General features: G+C 39.6%; 2 protein-coding genes across 6 annotated transcripts in view; both read right to left on the reverse strand.

Moving 5' to 3' along the window:
• Positions 1–2809, reverse strand: part of LOC140467292 (protein FAM107B-like) — a 29066-nt gene extending 26257 nt beyond the window's left edge. Inside the window, exon 1 of the mRNA XM_072563557.1 lies at positions 2735–2809. The gene's annotated coding sequence lies outside the window, so the exon portion shown is untranslated. The remainder of the gene's footprint in view (positions 1–2734) is intronic.
• The window catches only part of gpr25 (G protein-coupled receptor 25), an 87685-nt gene that overhangs the window by 60850 nt on the left and 4311 nt on the right, over positions 1–22524 (reverse strand). For all 5 annotated transcript variants that reach the window (XM_072563551.1, XM_072563552.1, XM_072563554.1 and 2 more), the window contains 2 exons: positions 7305–7341; positions 3700–3761 (listed from right to left, as the gene is read on the reverse strand). The gene's annotated coding sequence lies outside the window, so the exon portion shown is untranslated. The remainder of the gene's footprint in view (positions 1–3699; positions 3762–7304; positions 7342–22524) is intronic.

Below are 22524 nucleotides of genomic sequence, written 5' to 3' on the forward strand. Positions count from 1 at the left end.
GATTACTTACAGTGTGGAAACAGGCCCTTCGGCCCAACAAGTCCACACCGACCCGCCGAAGCGTAACCCACCCATACCCCTACATTTACCCCTTACCTAACACTCCGGGCAATTTAGCATGGCCAATTCACCTGACCTGCACATCTTTGGACTGTGGGAGGAAACCGGAGCACCCGGAGGAAACCCACGCAGACACGGGGAGAACGTGCAAACTCCACACAGTTTAGTTCTGAAGTTTTTGTCTCTTCTCTCTGGTTCTAGATGTTTAAATTTTCTTTTAACCTCTTACCAACTCAGGGGTGAAGATTTTCTTCTGAAGAACTGATTTCATCCCAATGCAGTTCACACAGGTATTGCTGAATGTTTATCAGTCTTCATGTTTTGCCTGCTGATTGACCGTCTGTGTCTCCTTAAAATGATAATGTTCTTAAGTTTGTGAACTCAATTACCTTAGGACAAAAAACAATTCTGAGTTGAATGGATTCTCTCCATTGAGTTTTCTTTATGGGTTTCAGTAATGATGACCACTGCTGATCATCATTCCATGTTTGGATCTCAGTACCAACCATTAGCAGTTGGTGGTTGAGATAGTTCACTGCCAACGGGCCTCCATTTTATATTGAGTCAAAGTCCTGTCAAATTATCAGTGGTAGCAGATAGTGAACAGCAAGTCTTAACCAGAATAAACAGTTTTCTTACTGTGACAATGCTGTGGTGCATTTTAATATAAATATGTTTCATGAAACTAGAATTGGTTGAATGACTAGTCATTTGGAGTATTAATTTCAACCAAGAATGTCACTGAGATCTTTTTTAATGGAGGGATATCACCTAATGGCAAGTGTTTTTTCTGATAGGCATGGTCTGTCCTCATTAACCTCATTGTAAGAATAAACATTTAGCCTTTTGCTGCTCTATAACTGTGTACATCCGCTAATTTTTAAGATATAGATGCAAATGTCATTAAGAGACAGATGACAAATCAACACAGAGGAAGTCTAACAACAGATACTAAGAGTCATTTTCAGTGATGTTGAACAGTGGAACATTGTTGATACAGGCAATATCCAGAAAAGACAAAACAATATGGTACTTTAAGAGGTGTACTTTGTCCTGCTTTCTTTTATGAGAGAGATTGAACGAGAAGTGCTGAGCTATCTTAACATAAACAGCTAGTGAGGCTTGGGGATTTTTAAAAAGTTGGAACAATAGAAGCAGCCTGGATGGGTGTGGCCAACTCTCACAGACCAGGATTTTTTTTAGCTTGTATGTTCAGCAGAAGCTGCTGGAGTTTTGAAGTAGAAGAAGCTTTTTTTTCTCTTTTTGGTTAAAGCTAGAAGCTAGGTTTTCTCTTCCTATTGCGGGTGTTCCATATAAGAAATTCTGATTTCTGAATTTGCCTTTTTGCCAAGGGGAGTATCTATGTGATATTACGATATTGGAACAGTTAATTATTAGTAGATGTTGTATCTATTATTCTGTTAAGTTTTCCAAGAGGATAAAGTTATTCTAAGTTCTTCTTTATTGTATTTTAACTGTAGTGTTGAATAAATTGTGTTTTGCTTAACACAGAGTAGTTTGACTAGTCGAATTAGATCTGGAATACAACATGTTACATTTGCCTTTAAAACAAGAAAAAGTTAGGGTCACTGCTATCTTGAAATATTTTAATGGAATCTGGTCTGTTTCATAACATTATATAACAATTTGTAGCTTGCCACATGATACCAGTGGGTAAAATGAATATTCGTAAGTTACACATAGTTACAAATGTTGAAAGGAAATTGTTATATTGGTCTCTATCAAGACTGTGTGCAAGACTAACTGGTTTTTCTTTTTTTTATTTTAAAGGCAGACATGAAGTGGATATTCCAGGTGTGTTGCAACTGGTCAAACCACTTGGCTTTAAGCAAAACAGAATTTATTCAAACACTACAGTTGAAACACGGACAAAAGAAAACAGAATTTACAATAACTTAAATATGGGTAAACATAACTGACCTGATCCAGTAACTATTATTAATTAACAGTTCCAATACAGCAATATCCCACAAACACATCCTATGACAAAAAGATAAATTCAAACACTGATTCTTACAGGCAGGAGAGAACAACATCCAAAGGGATTTCAGAAGATGGTCAGAGGAGTTCTTTACTGAAGCTTGCAACTCCCATGCACTCACACATCTTGTGACTGCTACAGCTAAAACAAACTGCAAAATACCTAAATTGGGAAAACTGGCCACTCCCCTTCCGCAGTTAAACTAGACAGTTCATGGACTCTTCAACACCACTGCCTTTATGACCTCCCTTGAAAAAAAAGGACAAAATGACCTGTTTAAAGTGACAGCATTGTCACAGTCGATTAGTTGATTGAGCAAGTGTGCAAAAATCAGATTTTCACCATCAGCATAAACCTTCACTTGAGAAGTAATAATTTTCTGAGGCCTATGAAGTTTTCACCTTGTTACTTAGAATTGCATTGATCCCTGGTATTTGATTTATGTTTAAAATTCTTGAATATACCATAGAATTTTAACAGAAGAGCATATATTTTGTGGTTTTGAATGGCATACACTTGTTCCATATAGCATTAGTCTCTGTATTTTAGAAGTCCTTGCAGCATTCCTTTGACTTGACTTTGAGTAGTGTTCTTCCTACAACATGCAGTTCCCTATCAGATGTTCCAATCTCCTCCATTAACAGAGTTTTTATATAGTACAGTAATACTTACCTCAGTGCCAAATTCAAAATTAGTTTGATGACTGTAATCTGTCTGATCTGAGTAACAGCGACTGAGATGAGTCACCTAATATTCCGAGGAAATGTTGATTCACATATAAGAAGAATGGCATATTATAGAATCATAGATCATAGGCCCATCAAGTTTGCACCAACTCTTCAAAGAGCATTCCACCCACACCCACACCCACCCCCACCCCCACCCTATAATGCCACATGGGGTTTTTATTATGGTTAACCCACCTAACCAGCTCATCCCTGGGCATTGTGGGGCAAATTTTAATTTTAGCATGGTCAATCTACCTAACCTGCATTTGGACTGTGGAAGGAAACCAGAGCACCTTGAGAAAACCCATGGATCATCACATAATGTAAAGCTATATCATTATTAGCGAGTTTTGAGAAGATTTGTAGCTCAGATTAAGGTTCTAAATGTAGGTTTGCTCACTGAGCTGTAAGATTCATTTTCAGACGTTTCATCACCATACTTCCGTCTCTCACTGAAGATGCTACCTAGTGACGAAACGAATGAAAATGAACCTTTCAGCTCAGCAAGCAAACCTACATCCAGTATATCATTATTATATCATCAAATAATATAAAGTCACCCAAAGTCCCTGAGGACCAAAGGGCTGCTTTCTCATTTGAGAGTTGACTAGTGGTGAGTTTAACCTGAGGGTCACCACTCCTCTGGTGAGAGGTGAGATTGAGCAGGTGGAACCTTCATTGTAATTTCATGAATTTGCACTGCTGGTATCACTCTGCGTGGCAAACCAGCCTTCCACAATGAAGTATTCTAATGAGTGTTTTCATATTCTGGAGTTTTTTTTCTAAAGATGCTTGTTTTGATGTGTTAACTTCTATGTGCAAATAATCATTATTAGTTCTGTTTTTCAACAACATTTTGCTTTCACACATTCTCTAGAAGTCTCCCACTTGCTGTTAGAAGTTACTTACAAAAGAGGGATCTGCCTCTTTCCTTATATTCTATCAGTTTAAAACGTGGTTTACTTGCAGACCTAGTGAATAAAGAAATATGCTTATTGTACTTCCCTTGAATTATTCTATAATTCTGCATCACATGAATTGTTTTTTCCCATGTAGTATAATTCTCACTCTGAACTGTTTGTGATTTTAAATCTACATGAACTTATAATTCCTTTGGTCATTGTGATTGTACTTCTGTTACTTCTTTTATTTAAATGATTTTCTTGATAGCTGGTGCAGGAATTTTCAATTCTTTTGTAGATATAACTGGTTTTACTGCTTTGTGTTTTAAATTGTACAATTATTTCAATTATATTAAATGTTGTCTTCTTCAGCAAGGTTTTAGTTTTTTTTAATATCTCAATTATTTTTAAGTTGCTGTATCTTAAAGATGAACTGCGAATAGAGCTTTGTTACTAAGAAACCATATCGCATTGATGAAGTCTTTTCACTTTTTATTATTTTCCTTTTCAGACATTCACTAATTTCTAGTAATTAAAGTTGAAAAACTTTTAAAAACTGCTTCAGAATTATCTTTCTTTTACTGCAGAAAAAATTATTTCAAGAGATCAAAGGTCATTAAAATGCTTTTAAATTAAGAAATACTGTTTATTTTGTTTTTTTCCCCTCAGAATGAAGCAAGTACTGCTATCTTATGCCTTTTTCTGTCTTTCTTCATGAATGTCAAACCCTTTTTAACAACATGGATGATTCTTCTCCATAATAGCAGTATTGTTTTCAATGGAAAAGATGGCATTGTGTTTATTATGACTTAAAAATGATATGGTTGCTGAATAAAAATGTATTTTCTCTCAAAGTACTTATTTTTAATAAACTGTTCTTCTATCTTTGATTTTCTGATCCTGATTAGTCGTAGTCTACAGCTGCTTCAATGATTATCTTTAAAATTGTCCTTTCATCCAAATATTTATTTGCAGCTTTTTTTCACGGTTTTAATGACTTTAGTGCTGCTCACTTACTTAATATAAATGTTTAAGGCTTATTCAGCCTTTCAACATAGAATCTCTCCATGGAATTAAGAATTTTTACCCTTGCTCTAAGAGACAACTTACTTTGATTATCTGCTATCAATTGGTTTTCACCAGGTTCATGATTCAAACATTTTCCCTTATAGTTCTCTATGACGTACATAAGCTTTTCAGTAGCTTCCATCATAGTCTAACTGGTTTAAACTTCTGGAGGCAGGCTTAGTATAGCTGACAGTACTGCTACTTTTTAATTTCTGGTGCTGCATTCACAGAAGCAAACTGGCCTGTGTTTTTTTCAGCTGATGAATGTTTAAACTCACATTCAGAGCCTTTGTGACTGGAATTTGTGTTCTTTCTTTCTTCTCCTCAGAGGACTGTGTCACTTGTGGAGTGGAGGATTTCTTCAGGCCAGCACTGTCTGGTCAAAATCTGTATGGCTGTTCAGCTTGTTTTAAAATGCAGCTGAATTAAATCTTCAGACAACCACCACTGCCAACATGTTTTATGCCAAATCGCTTTGCCCCCACTGCTGATGCTGTTTAAATATGTTGTTGCCGTATTCAACTAAAACTCTGGAATACTTTAGGTAGAGTCACTGGCTCTAATCTTTTTTTGTTGGTACTGATAGAATCTAGGAAAGGGTGCCCACGTAAATTCCTTGGCTGACGGTGGACTCAATCTTGATAAACAATAAAAGTTTATTGTTTTGGATTCATTAGCAACTCATGCTATATCTGAGAATAATGATTATCTCAGAAGAGACTCTTGGGCTCAATTAGAGATTAGTACACATTGTTGTTACCTACATTGATCTTAGTACTTGAAAATGGTACAGCAGCACAGTGCATAAGCTGGAAGTGAAATGGTTAGCTCCTCCTAAGAACAGTCTTCTATATCCTAATGAACAGAGCTTATCTCATGATGACATTTATCCCTTTCAGACACCAATTCAGATACCAAGATTGCCTTATGCAATGCTCTGGACATCATCAACTCCTCATTCTTGGACAGTCAGACAAATGGGTCCTTCCAGTATTAGATTTTTTTTCCCAATGAAGAGGCTGACAGGAGATAATTTCCATATTTGGTGCAGGTATGAAACCATCTTAAAAAAATCTTTTTAAAACATTAAAGCTTTCCTCTGTATTTTCCTGCCCTAAACTCCACAACCAATTTCAACTTAGAAACTGATAATGCAACTACAACTACAGTATATTGATTCTCAAGCCCTGAAATTGGAAGCTAATCTTAAAGCTGTGCTCCAAACCCCAATCCTTGACACAGCTGAAGTAATGGCCTACACTTCCTGATCTGACCACTCCTCCCACCCACCCCAGTTGAAACTAACATCCCAGAGAGAAAGAAAATGTTGAAAGGAGAAAGACCTTTCAGTTGGCCTACAATGTAAAGAATCTCAAAATCAACTTGTCACATAGCAACATTAATGCTCAATATCACCAATTTAATAGTCATAATGTCCCATCATCTACTATTCACAGAACTCAGAGCCCAATCCATTTTTTTTAGGTTTTATTTTATTGGTCTCACCTCTTATTTCTAATCTGTGTGTTTATGTGTTGCTTTAGTAACTAATAAACCCCTCTATTGTAAATTAGGAAAGCCTGGTTAAATTGATTCCTTTTAAAACACAATTTCATTTTTTCTAGGGGAGATGAGAGAAGGGCATCCACAAGCGATTGCATCCTTTTAAAATTAACCTTGTTGTGACCAATCAAGTGTGGTGGGTGAATATAGATACAATCTGGAGAGGGAGCATGCCAGAGTCCACTGATATGCTTGAAGTCTTCAGAGAGATGTGGACACTGTTGGGATAGAATGCTTTATCTCTCTTTCCAACTTCATTTTGATTTAGCCTCTCCCTGTTTCCTAGCTCTCCCTCACCTTTGGGAGTCTGCATTGCCCTTAACAGACTTTGCTTGTAAAGTAATCAATTGGAAAATGGGTAATTTAACCGGTGGTGATATGGGAAAGAAAGTTCAGTCATGTATAAGAGCTTAAAAAATATAAAGAGGAGGTGCCAGTTCATTTGGGTATTTGGGTATGCCAGCTGGAGCAGTGACAAATTGGGAAACCTCGTTTAGTAGTGCTGTACTTATAATTCTTTTCATGTAAATAGGAAATAAATGTGACAAAAATCAAGACTGGTTTATTGAATTTATATCTTTATCTGCAAAAAATTTCAGATAAGAGTTTATAACAAGAGTGAATAATTACACCTTAATAAAAATTATGTTTGACAGGATGATATATTAAATTCCTGCATTTGCAGGAAAATTTAACTCTTGAAATTTGAGCGCAAATATAGGCTAAACATGATGGCATTTGATTTGATTTTGATTTAATTGTCACATGTGTTTTACAACTAAAATACAGTGAAAATCTTCATTTGTTGCCTTGGAACGGTGCAGTTTTGGAGAACTTATACGTAAGGCAAAAAAGAAAAGAGAGACGTATGATGTGTATCTATCAATCAGAGCTAATCTTTTCTGAAATTAATTGATTTTACAAGGCATTGGAAGATTGGTTTGGAAGTCAAACTCTTTGAAAATATGCATTGTTACTTACCTGATCTCACCCCATCTTGCACACCTTTACACCCTGCCTGTAGTAATTGACAAACAAAAAAGGGAACAATTAATCAGAACGATTAAAATACCTCTAAATAGAGTTTATCTAGAGTTACAGCCATGAACATCTCAAAATGACCAAAGCAGTGCAAAATATCATGGGCGTTTACATGCAAATTATCTTGGATGTTTACATGCAAATTACTTTGAGTTATGTTAATTTTCATATGAATTAACTGGTTTATGAATGCTTTATTGTCTACTGCATCAGATCAATATTAAATAGCTTGTTTTTATTAATAGCTCCCATTTTCAACTGTTCAGAAAGTTCTTCACCTTAAGTTGTGTTTTTATCAGATGGAATCAGTAGACACTTTTTCAAAGTCTCTAATAATTAAGTGCATTTTACTTACAGGTCAACTCTCTCAAAACTGACGGTTGAAGCCATGCTGGAATTTATATTTCCCCAGATTTTGAATCATATTATTTCCGCAATGGTTAATTCAGGCTAATCTGGGTCAGATGGGGTCAAGGGTCACTTGTAATGAAGATACTGACCAGAACAGTGAAACAGATATCAAATTTGGTGTCATGTAATAATGAGCCAAATTTTTCAAGTAAGTTGGTTTTAATTGAGTATATTTTTAAAAAAGTGATGTTCAGTACATTCAAAGATGTCCAGTTTTCAGACAATTCCAGTTTTTACTTTCCAACTTAGAGTCATAGAATCATAGATATGTACAGTATGGAAACAGACCCTTCGGTCCAACCCGTCTATGCCGACCAGATATCCCAACCCAATCTAGTCCCACCTGTCAGCACCTGGCCCATATCCCTCCAAACCCTTCCTATTCATATACCCATCCAAATGCCTCTTAAATGTTGCAATCATTTCCATCTGGCAGGTCAGTCAATACATGTACCATCCTCTGCGTGAAAGAGTTGCCCCCAAGGTCTTTTTTATACCTTTCCCCTCTCAGCCTAAACCTATACCCTCCAGTTCTGGACTCCCCAACCCCAGGAAATAGACTTTGCCTATTTACCCTATCCATGCCCCTCATAATTTTGTAAACCTCTATAAGGTCACCCCTCAACCTCCGATACTCCAGGGAAAACAGCCCAGCCTGTTCAGCCTCTTCCTATAGCTCAAATCCAATAACCCTGGCAACATCCTTGTAAATCTTTTCTGAAAGCATATGAAACACCCTCTTCACTTAGTTAGTATCCAGACAGTATATTTGCACCAAGATACCATCTAGTACACACCAATAAAACTGGTTAAAATCTGGTCAATTTCTAATTCTCAGAATTAAGGGCATAGACTAGATGCTGACTCAAATCATTCAATTTGTAATGAACTCATTTTCAGCAGTATTAATAAATACAATGTTCAATTGCACCTAATTTAGAAACTAAATTCTATTTTATCTAATATAATTATGAAATAATGCTCCAACAGAAGAATCATTCCCTTGAAAACTCTGCAGCTACTGATTAGCTTAAATAAATGTGTTTAGTTGAACACAAAATTGTCAATGTTTTCCTCTTGAATTCATCAGGATCAATAAATACAAAAGTCCAAAAGGAAAACAACATTTAGACTGTATTAGGGAAGGGTATTGATTGTTTGGCATGTTTGATTGGTAGTGTCTTTGACATGGAGAATGTATCAGTTACTGACTGATAGCTACCAAAAGAGAAAATGCTGGAAAATCTCAGCAGGTCTGGCAGCATCGGTAAGGAGAGAAAAGAGCTGATGTTTTGAGTCTAACTGACCCTTTGTCAAAGCTGTTTTACCTGGAGCATCAGATGCTGAGAGGTGACCTTATAGAGGTTTACAGCTTTGACAAAGGGTCAGTTAGACTCGAAACGTCAGCTCTTTTCTCTCCTTACAGATGCTGCCCGATCTGCTGAGATTTTCCAGCATTTTCTCTTTTGGTTTCAGATTCCAGCATCTGTAGTAATTTGCTTTTATTTACTGACTGATAGCTAACTGATAGCTGAGCTTGGTATTGGCTTATCAGAAACAGCTAAGCAGGTTGGCTTTTATTCATTAGAGTTTAGAAGAATGAGTGTGGTCTTATCGAAACATACAATATTCTGCTGGAGCTTGACAGATGTTGAGAAGACACTTCCATGAGGTATGGTGGGTGGGGGGGGGGAGTGGTTGCGGATCTCAGTCTATGGAACAGAGTTACAGAATAAGTGGGCATTTATTTTCAATTGAAATATGAATGGATTGCTTCTCCCAGAGGGTAGTAAATGGCTGGAATTCTCCATCCCAGAGAGTTGCTGAAGTTGACATCAATGAAAGCATTTAGAGAGGAGATAGATAGATTATTAAAAATCATGAAGTTGACGGCTATGTTGATCTGACATGAAAGAGGGGTTGAGACTTGGGGCAGATCAACTGTGATCTTGTTGAACGGTGGGGCAGGCTTGAGGGACAGACTGGCCTATTTCTGTTTCTCTTTCTTATGCTTTTATATAAAATTTAAATTTAAGCCAAGCAGGTTGACTCTGATTGATTGAGGCATCACCCTGAGAAGCAAAATAATCAAGGGCTATTTCCTTGTTTCGTTGGAAACAATGCAGTATGTGTATATCTTCTTTCTGTCTGAAATTAACAAGGCCCCAGATATTAATATATGTAGTTTCCAGTACACACAATGGGCCATGCTTTCAGCCTGACTGACAATCTTAAATTGGTTCAGTGAAAAGTTTTCCAAACTCAGGATTATTTAGTAAATGCTTTTCAATTGCAGAGCACATTTAATGTTGGCCAATAGATTGTGAGTTTTGCATGTTCAAACTGGGTGGATGGAGTCAGTATCTTGCAACTACCAATTAGTTTCAATAAATGCTGTCTTGTTGTTGTTAAATAATACATTTTGATGATGTAACCATACTAGTCGATGATGGTCAATGTTCTCGAAAAGCATCTGCAAGATGTTTTATGAGCTTTCATTGGAGGATAGAATTTGGATTACATGAAAAATGTGAAAACCGTCTCCACCAAACAGGTTAATTTTCCACATAACTAACAATGTCACCTGAATAAGTAATGCATAATCTGAAATAACAGAAAATGTCATTATTTCACTCATATGCAATGCATTGTCAAATTATTGCAAAAGGGTCTCTAGTGATCAGATTTACAAAACAATTATTGCTTTGCCAACAAATCATGTACAAAATTTCACAATGTAAGTAATCGTAAAAATTTAGTATATGTATGGAATCATGGAAATCAAACTATTGTTTTATGGAGGGAATTCTCTATGCATTAGTCACATCCTACTACTCCTTGGTACAGTTTGCTGCAGCATTGATATCCTCTGCCATACCTCTGTTACAATTTATTATTTTCATTTTGAATATATACCATTTTCTGGTTCAAAAATTAAGAACTGAATATGCTCCAGAATTTATATTTCATAGGCAAAAATTGTTGCATTGTTAAAGTCATCAATTTATTCTTTGGAGACACTCAGAATAAATGCCAATCGATTTAACATTGCAAATTAATTTTTCATACATGTTTAATGTAAGTTGTATACAGGGCAACCTCAATTATCCGGGCATCAATTAACCGAATTCAAAGTTTGGTAGAAGATTTGTAGCTCGGGTGCTCGTTGTTGTGGTTCTGTTCGCCGAGCTGGGAATTTGTCTTGTAAACGTTTCGTCCCCTGTCTAGGTGACATCCTCAGTGCTTGGGAGCTTCCTGTGAAGCGCTTCTGTGCTGTTTCCTCTGGCATTTATAGTGGCTGCTGGGAATTTGTCTTGCAAACAGCACAGAAGCGCTTCACAGGAAGCTCCCAAGCACTGAGGATGTCATCTAGACAGGGGACGAAACGGTTGCAAGACAAATTCCCAGCTCGGCGAACAGAACCACAACAATTAACCGAATTTCAGATTACCCGATCAAGGTCTCAAGGTACTGTAAAAAAATGGCATTAAGCAACTCAGCATTCAGTTATCAGTTAAATGGCATGGTGTGCATTGTCTGATAACTGGCAGTCATAAATTACTCCTTGTTTACAATCAGATCAATTATCCGAACAAAATAACCTCCCGTCCTCTCGTTCGGATAATTAAGGATGTATTGTTGTTATCAACTAATAAATTTAAATAGAGAATTTGAATATATGAGGTAGTGATATCCAGGGCGACCGCTGTATCCGCAGTGTCGGTTTCCAGTTTCAGTTACCCGCAGTTTACCGCAGCCTGCACATATTGCATGGAACATTTCAGAACCAGGGCCAGGGAGCTGCCGGGGAGGTAAATTTCCCATTTAAATGAATGGTTCCACTACTATCCACAGTTTCAGGCTTCAACGTTAGGTGTTGGAACATATCCCCTGCGGGTAAGGGGTTGGCAGGGGTGGGGGTGGAGCTACTATATTGGGAGACTGAATGTCAGAAACCTGCTCTGTAGTACCATCTACTGGCCAAAGCCTATATCGCAGGCAACTATATTTTCAATCAATGTCAACAACAAAAACAGAAATTGCTGGAGAAACACAGCAGGTCTGGCAGAATCTGTAGCAAGAAATCAGAGTTAAAGTTTTGGTTTGAGTGACCTTTCCTCAGACTTTAGCTGCAGCAATATTGTGAGTGGCATGTATCAGGTGAGCTGCTGTCCTGCCCAATTTCCCAACTCACACTTTGGTGGAATCCTTTCCGTGGAAAAACAGAGAAAAAGAGAGACTGACAGCAAAATTGAAACAAAGGAAAGGTAACAGGGAAACTATAGTCCTCACTGATTTTAAAGAAGGTGTGCGACTTGGCTTTAATTGCATTGTTTGTTGGAAGGTGAACATGTTACAAATCAGCCTAGAAGTCTCATTCTACAATATTACCATTTATATTATGGATATTACTGAAGAGAGAGGTTTGTTGCTAAAGGTTTTCATCTTGCACTCATCAGGTCAAACAGGAAGAATGCCAACTTCCAAATAATCACAAGGAGCTACAGTACAAGAGAAAATGGCTCCTGATTAGTTGGCTAGGTAGCTCCAATTGGCTGAGGTATTGATGTATAGGCTTTCTGTGCTTCTGGGAATTTAAAAAAGGCACAAGATTTGAATAAATTCATTTTAGTTGTGAGAATGGGTCCCTGTTTACGAATGCATGTTGCAAACATTACTGAGCCACATTATGAGTTCAACTGATCATCTTAACCTAGTTTGAGTTTAGTTTGAGTACTCAGGACTGTCCAATAAATGCTGTCAAATTATCGAATCATGTAACAGCTGATGTTTCGTAGTGGGTTTTGCGAGTGAGGGTTATTTGGGTATGATCTGTACTCCATCTATTTTTATCATTTGACTTGACCAGCTAATCATTGGAATGCACAGCCTGTATTTCCATTCATTATGTTACTCAATTGTGTTATAGATAGCTGTCATTTTGGAGGAGGTTGTTTCCCTATTGTGGAAAATACCACTGAGTGGTAGCAGTGTAAAATGGCTTGCTTAATCTGTTGTTCACAGTTTTGAGATACTTTGCCTTTCCAAGGTAATTTGTAGAGCTGGTACTTTTCACATCTGAAATGGGCCTATGGCCCATTTGAGAGTTTGGTATAATACAGAGCAAACAATGATCTAATCTGGATAGCCATTACTTTCATAGAATCACAGAATCCTACAATGTGGAAGCAGGCAATTCAGCCCATTGAGTCATCCCATTCATTTTCACCACTTACCCTATCCTTGTAATCTTGAATTTCTCATAGCTAACCCATCTAGCCTGCACAAACCTGGATGCTATGGGCAATTCAACGTGGCCAATCCAACTAACATTCACATCTTTGACTGTGGGAGGATACTGGATCACCCAGAGGAAGCCCACGCAGACATGGGGAAAATGTACAAACTCCACAGAGACATTTGTCCGAGTTTGGAATCAAACCTGGATTCCTGGTGCTATGAGGCACCAGTGCTAACCATTGAACCACCAGGCCTTGGTAATGTTGATGCACTCTATTTATACATCCAACTTGCAAGATGAATAGGTGAGTCTATTTACAAGATTAGTAATAAAACCAATCTGACCGTGTGCAGAGAGGGCTCTTGTGGTGCAGTGGCCTACCTCTCAGTCAGGAGGCCTGCATTCAAGTTCCACCAGCACCAGAAGTGTGTAATAGCATCTCCAAACAGATTGATTGGAAATTATCTAAAGTGTGTAGAATTACAAATCTCAATGCATGTATTGACCATTTGTGGTGGCCAGTAGTGGAGAAGCCATTATAAGGTTTCTCAATGATCAACACATTGATGAAAAAAGGTTGGAGTCCAGATTGGAATTCATTTAGGTGTGTAAGGAAGCTCTTACATGTGGATGCAGATTTGAAGATCAGCAATATATTAGAGATGAATGAAGGAATAAAAGAATGAATTAGCTTTATTATCACTTATACTCAATGAATTTAGTGAAAAGTTTATACATCACCACTTCCAGTGCCATTTTAAGTACAAAGGTACCTAGGTACAGCTGCTTTAGTTACAAGATTTTAGAAAATAGCGAAATAAAATGTCCAGCGGTACAGAACAATGATCTTCCAAGATAGACCAGCAGGAGGCTGGAAGAACACAACAGGCCAGGCAGCATCAGGAAGTGGAGAAGCCAACATTTTGGGTGTAACACCATGCAGGCACCTCCAGTCCACTCTAGGCCCTGGCTGCTGATTGCGCAAAGTCATGTGTCTGGGAGGTCGCTTCAGAGCACTACGCCGAGGATTCCACACTGGGCCGGGAGGACACCACCTTGGGAAGCTGCCCTAAAACATTGCTACAATAGGTGGAGAGGCCACTACGCCAGGCCGGTGGGTCACCGCACTATGCCACACCGGAGGCTACTACGGAAGGCCGGGAGTCATCAGAGGGAGGAAGTCATTGCCAGTGGCCTGGAGTTGACCAGAGGCTGGGAGTAGTAGCTGAAGGCTGGTAATCATTGCCAGAGGCCAGGAATTTTTAGAGACCAGGAGAAAAAAAGAGCCATCCACTAGTTAGAGGATTAAATCATTTACTTTAAAGAAGCAGACAGAAAGATTAGTATGAACATGGTTACAACTAGTGATAAGGTTGTATCAAATAGATTCAACTTGTTTATTTTCTTTTGCTGCCTTTGTATTTTGCATGGTAGAGCCCAATGTGCCAATTTTACTCGAAATAAAATGAAATCCTACACACCCTTAATTCAAAGTTACTTAATTCAAATCATCTGATAACTCTGTTTTATATAAAATTCCTATGGCTTTGTAATTCATGCTTTTAACAATCAGTTACAGGATAATTGCACTTGTTTGTGCCAAGTAAATTCTAATTACATTAGGTACACTATAATTTAAATAAAATATGATTTTATTTGGGTGAGTGGATTGAAACTTTTGGAAGCAGCCAAAAGATCTTTGGAGGAATCAGGTCTGGAGCTGACAAAACCATTCCCAAGGATTTCAACAGCAGTGTAGCCAAGTTATTGTCAGAGATAAGAAATGATACAGGAATGGGAGCAGACAATCTTTGTTGTGTAGACAATAATGGGGTAGTCATTTCAGTTTGGGATCAGTTAAAGTGCAGCTGGTACAATTGTGGTATGAACTGAAGAGATTTTTGTTTTAGTTCTATAGGTAATAGGGGAGATAATGGTGGAGTGGTATTATCATTCAATGTTTTAAGATAGTCAACTGAATCAAGTCAGTTATCCTGTTCTTCAAAGAAATTTAAAAGGGACCTGAGGGGCAACTTTTTCATACAGAAGGTGATTTGTTTGTGGAATAAACTGCCAGAGAAGTGGTAGCCGCAGGTACAGTTACAACATTTAAAAGACATTTGGACAGGTACATGAATAGGAAAGCTTGAGAGGGATATGGGCCAAATGGGACTAGTTTAGTTTGGGAAACTTGGTCAGCATGAACGAGTTGGACCAAGTGTCTGTTTCCATGTTGTATGACTCTATGACTGTATGATCCTCAAAATTTGCCCCAATGGTTCCTACCCAGATTTTTTGAATAACCAATTCCAATCCCAGAATAACCAATCCCGCGTCAGAGAGCGGCGGGAGCTGGGTGGAAGTGAAGGCAGAGCGCAAGGCCGGTCGGGAAGGTAAGTGATTGTTATTTGAGTGGGTGTGTTCTAGACCCCAGGTCCTACAAAGTAGGGCCTCCCTCCCTCCTCCTCTAACCTAAATTAAAGGTCCACAGACTTGCCCCAAAAAGAGGGTCCAAGGAAGTTCCTGTGGATTGAAGAGTGAGGCTTTAGCTCAGGAGTCTTTGACAAGGAGGTTGAGTGAAGTGATTACGCCACAGTTGAAGAGTGTGAAGACATGACTGCAAAGCTGGTTCAGTGTGCTACGTGCTTGATATGGGAGGTCAATGACTCTGGTGTGTCTGGCTCGTATAAGTGTGGAAAGTGTGTGCACGTTCAGCTATTGACAAAGCATATTGCAGCACTGATGAAAGAACTCGAGGACCTTAGGCTCATCCGAGAGAACGAGATCTTTCTGGACAAGACCTTCAGTGAGGTTATTACACCAATCATACCAGAAGAGAGCAGACGATGAGGAAGGCAGAGAGGAGACAGGTGCAAGAGACCTGGGGGAAGTACCTGTCAGGAACAAGTTGAATCTTTTGGAAACAGTAGATTAGATTAGATTAGATTAGATTACTTAGTGTTGAAACAGGCCCTTCGGCCCAACAAGTCCACACCGCCTCGCCGAAGCGTAACCCACCCATACCCCTACATCTACATCTAGATCTACCCCTTACCTAACACTACGGGCAATTTAGCGTGGCCAGTTCACCTGACCTGCACATCTTTGGAGTGTGGGAGGAAACCGGAGCACCCGGAGGAAACCCACGCAGACACGGGGAGAATGTGCAAACTCCACACAGTCAGTCGCCTGAGGCGGGAAGTGAACCCGGGTCTCTGGCGCTGTGAGGCAGCAGTGCTAACCACTGTGCCACCGTGCCGCCCAGTAGAGACAGATGACACTGCCAGTCCACTAGGCGGCCAGGTCTGTCAATCAAAAGTTGGCGTGGAGACAGAGCGGAAGAGTCCGACATCGCACAGAGCCGTGGTAATAGGGGACTCCATAGTGAGAGGAACTGACCAGGGTTTTTGTGGCAGCAGATGGGACTTAAGGATGGTGTGTTGCCTTCCTGGTGCCAGAGTTAAAGACATCACAGACAGAGTGCAGGAAATCCTCAAGGACGAAGGTGAAGAGCCAGAGGTGGTGGTACATGTCGGCACAAATGATGTCGGGAAGAAGAGGAGGAACATACTACAACGGGACTTCGGAGAACTAGGAAGAAGGCTGAAAAACAGGATGTCCAAGGTGGTTATCTCCGGTTTGCTTCCAGTTCCTCGGGCTGGAGAGGCCAGAAACAGGGAGATAATGGACTTGAACGTGTGGCTGGGGAACTGGTGCAGGAAGCAAGGATTTAAATTCTTGGATCACTGGGGTATGTTTTGTGGTAAGCATAAATTCTACAAGAGAGATGGTTTGCACCTTAATAGGTTAGAGACCAGCATTCTGGCAGGCAGGTTTGCTACTGCAACACAGCTACGTTTAAACTAAGTAGCGGGGTTGGGGGGGGGGGGGCGGGCGGTGGGGAGAGAGAGGAGAGAGGGGACAAACTGGATGTTTAAGAAGGAATTTGGAGGGAAAGTTAGAACAAGGGAAGTCAAGAAAGACAACTGTATCAATGAGGCAGAAAACTCAGAAAGGGATCATGCTGTAAGGTTGAGTGAAATAGGAGTTGATGGGAAGGATGAGGGCAGTAACAAATTAAAAATATTATACATGAATGCACGAAGCATTAGAAATAAGATGGATGAGCTTGAGGCTCTTTTGGAAATTGGCAGATACGATATTGTGGGGATAACTGAGACATGGCTACAAGTGGACAGGGCCTGGGAAATGAATATTCAAGGCTACACGTGCTATCGTAAGGACAGATTGATGGGCAGAGGGGGTAGGGTGGCCATGTCGGTAAGAGAAGATATTCAGTCCCTTGTGCGGGGGGACTTAGAATCAGGGGATGTAGAGTCAGTGTGGATAGAGCTGAGAAATACTAAGAGTAAAAAGACCCTCTTGGGAGTTATCTACAGGCCCCCAAACAGTAGTCTGGATGTCGGATGTAAGTTAAATCAGGAGCTGAAATTGGCCTGTCGCAAAGATGTTACTACAGTTGTTATGGGGGATTTCAACATGCAGGTAGACTGGGAGAATCAGGATGGTATTGGACCTCAAGAAAGAGACTTTGTGGAGTGCCTCAGAGATGGATTCTTAGAACAGCTGGTGCTGGAGCCTACCAGGGAGAAGGCGATTCTGGATCTGGTATTGTGCAACGAACCAGAATTGGTCAGGGACCTCGAAGTGAAGGAGCCATTGTGAAGTAGTGACCATAATACAATAAGTTTCAATCTGCAATTTGAGAGGGAGAGGGAGAGGGTACAATCAGAAATGACAATATTTCTGTTGAATAACGGGAACTATGGAGCTATGAGGGAGCAACTGGCCAAAGTTCAATGGTGCAATACCTTAGCAGGGATGACAGTGGAGGAACAATGGCGGATATTTCTGTGTATAATGCAGAAGTTGCAGGATCAGTTCATTCCAAAAAGGAAGAAAGATCCAAGGAGGAGACATGGGTGGCCGTGGCTGACGATGGAAGTTAAGAAACATATAAAGTTAAAAGAGAAAAAGTATAACATAGCAAAGATAAGTGGGAAAATGGAGGACTGGGGAGCTTTTAAAGAACAACAGAGGATTACTAAGAAGGAAATACGCAGAGAAAAAATGAGGTACAAAGGTAAACTGGCCAATAATATAAAGGAGGATAGTAAAAGTTTTTTTACGTATGTGAAAGGCAAAAAAATGGTTAAGACTAAAATTGGGCCCTTGAAGACAGAAACAGGGGAATATATTACGGGGAACTAAGAAATTGCAGAAGAATTGAATTGGTACTTCAGATCTGTGTTCACTGGGGAAGACACAAGCAATCTCCCTGAGGTAACAGTGGCTGAAAGACCTGAACTTAAAGGAATTTATATTTGCCAGGAATTGGTGTTGGAGAGACTGTTAGGTCTGAAGATTGATAAGTCCCTGGGGCCTGATGGTCTACATCCCAGGGTACTGAAGGAGGTGGCTCAAGAAATCATGGATGCGTTGGTGATTATTTTCTAGAGTTCGATAGATTCAGGATCAGTTCCTGCAGATTGGAGGGTGGCTAATGTTGTACCACTTCTTAAGAAAGGTGGGAGAGAGAAAGCAGGAAATTATAGACCAGTTAGTCTGACCTCAGTGGTGGGAAAGATGCTGGAGTCTATTTTAAAGGATGAAATTACGACACATCTGGATAGTAGTAACAGGATAGGTCAGAGTCAACATGGATTTATGAAGGGGAAATCATGTTTGACTAATCTTCTAGAATTTTTTGAGGATGTAACTCTGAAGATGGATGAGGGAGATCCAGTAGATGTAGTGTACCTGGACTTTCAGAAAGCTTTTGATAAAGTCCCACATAGGAGGTTAGTGAGCAAAATTAGAACACATGGTATTGGGGGCAAAGTACTAACTTGGATTGAAAGTTGGTTGGCTGATGGGAAACAAAGAATAGTGATAAACGGCTCAATTTCGGAATGGCAGGCAGTGACCAGTGGGGTACTGCAGGGATCAGTACTGGGACCGCAGCTTTTTACAATATATGTAAATGATATAGAAGATGGTATTAGCAATAACATTAGCAAATTTGCTAATGATACTAAACTGGGTGGCAGGGTGAAATGTGATGAGGATGTTAGGACATTACAGGGTAACCTGGACAAGTTAGGTGAGTGGTCAGATGCATGGCAGATGCAGTTCAATGTGGATAAATGTATGGTTATCCACTTCAGTGGCAAGAACAGGAAGGCAGATTACTCCCTCAATGGAATCCATTTAGGTAAAGGGGCAGTACAGAGAAATCTGGGTGTTCTTGTACACCAGTCAATGAAGGCAAGCATGCAGGTACAGCAAGTAGTGAAGAAGGCTAATAGCATGCTGGCCTTCATAACAAGAGGGATTGAGTATAGAAGCAAAGAGGTTCTTCTGCAGCTGTACGGGGCCCTGGTGAGACCACACCTGGAGTACTGTGTGCAGTTCTGGTCTCCAAATTTGAGGAAAGACATTCTGCTATTGAGGGAGTGCAGCGTAGGTTCACGAGGTCAATTCCTGGAATGGCGGGATTACTTTACACTGAAAGACTGGAGCGACTGGGCTTGTATACCCTTGAGTTTAGAAGACTGAGAGGGGATATGATTGAGACATAGAAGATTATTAAAGGATTGGACACTCTGGAGGCAGGAAACATGTTTCCGCTGATGGGTGAGTGCCGAACCAGAGGACACAGCTTAAAAATACGGGGTAGACCATTTAGGACAGAGATGAGGAGAAACGTCTTCACCCAGAGAGTGGTGGCTGTGTGGAATGCTCTGTCCCAGAGGGCAGTGGAGGCCCAGTCTCTGGATTCATTTAAGAAAGAGTTGGATAGAGCTCTCAAGGATTGTGGAATCAAGGGTTATGGAGGTAAGGCAGGAACAGGATACTGATTAAGGATAATCAGCCATGATCATATTGAATGGTGGTGCAGGCTCGGAGGGCAGAATGGCCTACTCCTGCACCTATTGTCTATTTATGAATAACCGATTCCAGACACTGGGTTTGTAGCTGAAATGCAAGATTTAACAACTTAGTAACAATACAGCACTTTTAGGAGAGGAAAAAACAAAAAAGTAATCATATAATGTCTATGGCTTAAACCTGATAACATTTGTTTTGGCCCCATTCACACAAAAGACAGACAGACAAACACATTTATAGTTACATTTAAAAACAGGAAATAAAACTAGCAAGGTTATTTAAGCAGTCCACATGACGTTGTTTAATGGGCACAAATGATTGTTTCTTGGTTCATTTTCTGAAGATGTTAATCAGGCCCACCTTAACAATTTATAACTTAGTTCCTTTTCTCTGACCTTCCAATAGCGGATAATGGGAGATTATGATGTGGCACTGCCAGTGTTGGACTGGGGTGGACAAAGTTAAAAATCACACAACACCAGGTTTATTTAGAAGTATTAGCTTTCGGAGTGCTGCTCCTTCATCAGGTAACTAGTGAGGCAGGATCATAAGACACAGAATTTACAGCAAAAGATTATAGGGTCATGCAACTGATACAATATATTGAACACACCTAGATTGCTGTTAGGTTTTTCATCTTTTAGAATGGGTTTCAGGCATTGATTCATTAATATGTAAATCTCAGAACTTCTTTCAAGTCATATTCCTGAGATAACATAAGGTTTTATTTAAAAAAGGTGACAGCTGAGCTCAGACAATGCATTAAAAGTGTAGGGTTAGAGTCTGTCTGAATTCCAAACTTGAGTCAGACTAGTTCTATTTCCAAAGTAGAAATTTATAAAATGTCACATGGATTGACTGCCTGCAGATTGTGTGCTTTTTGAACAAAATACAATGTATCTGCAAACACAATTCTGTAAATACAAATTCACCCTATAGACTTACATGTATGTGTACGTGTGTGTGTGTATGCATGCATGCATGGAAGGTTAGACATGGAGCTATCAAATCTTCATACTTGTTCTTCCAAAATCCAATTCAAACTCTAGTCTCTCCCTGCCAGACTGATTGTCTCCCTATGAAGACATGTTACCAATGAGATGTCTGCTATCTGTTTGGTCATGAGGTTTCTGTGAGTCAAATAATCGATAAGAGTATTTCAATCAAAAACAAAGTTACAATTAATTTTCAGGCCTTCCCTCACAAACTTTTTTTTACACAAGCAACATTTGACTAATTGTTGCATCAAGGAGCCCTAGCAAAATTAAGCCAATAGGAAGTAAGAGAAAACCTCCCTGCTAGTTGGAATAATTCCTAGCACAAAGGCAGTGGTTGCTAGAGTTAGATATCTCAGCTCCAAGATGTCTCTGCAGGGGTTTTCGGGGTGGTATCTAAGCCCAACCATCTTCATCTGCTTCAATAATAACCTTCCTTCTATCTGAAGATAAGCAGTCGGGATGTTCGCTGATGACTTAACAATGCTCAAACCCATTCATGACTCCTCAGATACTGGAGCAGTCCAAACTGTGCTGATGTAGTGTTGGACTTAAAAATTATATATTCAAACCAGGCCATTAAACGTTAATCATTAAGAGTTAATTCGACATGACAATGAGCAATTGAACTAAAATAGCTCATGCAAAAACAGTCTATTTTGACTGGGGGGGACCTGCCTGACCTTGAGGCACAGTGGGAACCGTCCTCTACAGTCTACATGAGGCCACCCTGGATTTGTTTTTTTATCTGTTTTTTGATGGTTGGAAAATTACTGAAGTTATAACAAAATTCAGCATGTAAGCCTACATTCAGAATAGTATTGATATCTAGGACTTTGCCATACGCATGGAATTTACACCATCAGGCTTGGGTTCACAGGACTGCTGCTATGGGACCTGAGATCGAGCTCTGTGTGCTGCCGTTGACAAAGGATAGAAAGGCAATGTGAGATTCACTAGATTACCTCAGTTGTTTAACCGAATTATATAATTTTATAATATATATCTATCTGAAGGATAAGTTAACACTTATGAATTCATGTAGTTATTAAGTATTTGAACTATATATTGAAGTGTACATGGTCTTCTTGTAGTCATTCTGATCAGACTTGAAAAACCTAACAATACACCCTGACAAGTGACAAGTAACATTCATGCCGCACAAGTGCCAGAGACCCATCTCCAACAAGAAAGAGTCTAACCATCATCTTTTGATGTTCAATGGAATTAATGTCACTGAATCACCCAGTACCAACTTTCTGGGAGTTGCCATTTACCAGAAACTGAACTGGACTGGCTACATAAATACCGTAGCAATCGGAGCAGGTCTGAGGCTAGCATTCTGCCATGAGTAGTTCATCTCCTGACTGTCCAGATCCTGTCCACCATCTGCAAGGCACAAGTCAGGAGTATGGTGGAATTTTACCCACTTGCCAGGGCGGGTGCAGCTCCAACAACTTTCAAGAAGATTGACACCACCTAAGACAAAGGAGTCTGCTTAATTGGCACAATTTACTCAAAACATTCACTCCCTCCATAATCGAAATTCAGTAGCAGCAGAGTGTACCATCTACAAGATGCACTCTCGAAATTCAGGCAC

This window comes from Chiloscyllium punctatum, chromosome 45 (assembly GCF_047496795.1).
Source record: "Chiloscyllium punctatum isolate Juve2018m chromosome 45, sChiPun1.3, whole genome shotgun sequence".
NCBI classification, from domain to species: Eukaryota; Metazoa; Chordata; class Chondrichthyes; order Orectolobiformes; family Hemiscylliidae; genus Chiloscyllium; species Chiloscyllium punctatum.